General features: G+C 32.5%; 1 long non-coding RNA gene across 1 annotated transcript; it reads right to left on the reverse strand.

Annotated features, from left to right (window-relative positions):
• Nucleotides 1–363: 363 nt before the first annotated feature.
• Nucleotides 364–1,136, reverse strand: LOC107778784 (uncharacterized). Its single transcript, XR_012707119.1, has 3 exons — nt 996–1,136; nt 792–877; nt 364–706 (listed from the first exon to the last, which is right to left on the reverse strand). It is a non-coding gene; the product is annotated as an uncharacterized LOC107778784 (long non-coding RNA).
• Nucleotides 1,137–1,663: the final 527 nt, after the last annotated feature.

Consider the following 1,663-nt stretch of genomic DNA (forward strand, 5'->3'; position numbering starts at 1 on the left):
TCCCCTTCTATGTTATCATTGTTATTTATTTTATTTTAGCGACCATTATTGTTTCCACTAAAACTCATTTTTATTACCGCAAAAAGCCTTTTTTGTTGTAGTGAAATTGCAAGGGGTGTTGAATAAAAAAATTTGTTTCAATTTATTTATTTATTTTGTGAAATTTGAAGTTCAGTTTACTTTATACGAGCTGTGAACTCATTTTCACAATGTAAGAACGCATGGATAGAGCAAGGATTTGAAGCTTATGAGTTATTTTCTTATTGTAGTAAGACACATGACAAAAACATTTTTAATTTGCATTTTCCACTTTTATTTGTTATAATATTCTTGCTTTTTATTGATCCAAGAGTACACCAATTATCTAAGAAATAGAAATCGTAGAATCTCTTATTATAATTTCAGAATAAGATAAAAAGGATGGATCATGTATAAGATCACATGCACTTACAACAAGCTCACTCTTATTATAGACAAAGAGTGATTTTATTAGAAAATCTAAAAGACAAACACAACAAAGATGCAAAATAGAAAACATAAAGGTGTGGCTCTTAGCGATGCTGTGGCTCGTTCAAGTTCCCGAGGGTTATCTGTTAACTTGAACACTAAATATACAGCATAACTAGTCTTTCGAATATGATTTTTTGGCTCGATCTTTCCATAAATGTCAAGCTAAGCTACACTACGAAGCTCCGCCACTTCAATACTGTAGTACAAAATGTTGAGATCGGATTAAAATATATTTCTCATTTTAATAAAATTTAGAGAGAGATAGTTAGAGAGAGACAGACTTAGGATCAACAGTTTTCCATGTCCAGTACTGAGGATTGTTCACCCATGTAATTGAAAGGTCTCTTGCGGCTATCCACTGGCCTTGCTGATTAAATACAATATATTAACACTTGATCAGTTGTTACGTAATTTTCAAACATCAATTATGAAAGTAAACACAAGAAAGAAAGAGTAAAAATATATCAACAAGAAGAATAACTTACCATCTTTCTTGTATTGCTATATATGATATGATGCTCGCTCTTTATATCTTTTTAGTTGGCTCTACTCCCTTTTGCTTCGTCCTGATATTTATAGAGCATTTACTGGACTCCAAAATTTGTCACCATAGTACTATAGTAGGTACGTTAACAAGAACAATTTTTTTTATTTGAATGTTAAAAACGTGTCTATTGGAAAACCCTTTGTAATAGGGCTCATTCTGCCATTATTGTTGAAACAGATAAGGTTGTCTTTTTAGGACCATTTGGATATTCTTGAAAAGAGATGTCAAGTTGCACATATATTATTTAGTAACTATTGTATTTTTTTGGACCACAGGCATCGTGGTGACACTTAGTCTCTAACACTAGGTAAGTTGATTCTAATAACATATCAAGCCATTTGTTTTATATAGATAATCGAAACCAACAACGGAAATAATTATAACAACCTCCCAAGACTGGTAATACTGAGTCACGAACTCGAACTGAATACATGAAATGATTTCAAGGATCGAATATACAATACTGTTCGAATAATAATTAACAGTCACTACAATATTTTAGTCCTCTAGCCAGCCCTAAGAAGTGTGGCCAAAGATGCCAAGAAGTGTAGCATTTAGTCAAAGCCAACACTTTACGGCTTTAGGCAACGCTTTTGGGGGTGGCCA

Source organism: Nicotiana tabacum, unplaced genomic scaffold (genome assembly GCF_000715075.1).
Source record: "Nicotiana tabacum cultivar K326 unplaced genomic scaffold, ASM71507v2 Un00108, whole genome shotgun sequence".
Lineage (NCBI taxonomy): Eukaryota > Viridiplantae > Streptophyta > Magnoliopsida > Solanales > Solanaceae > Nicotiana > Nicotiana tabacum.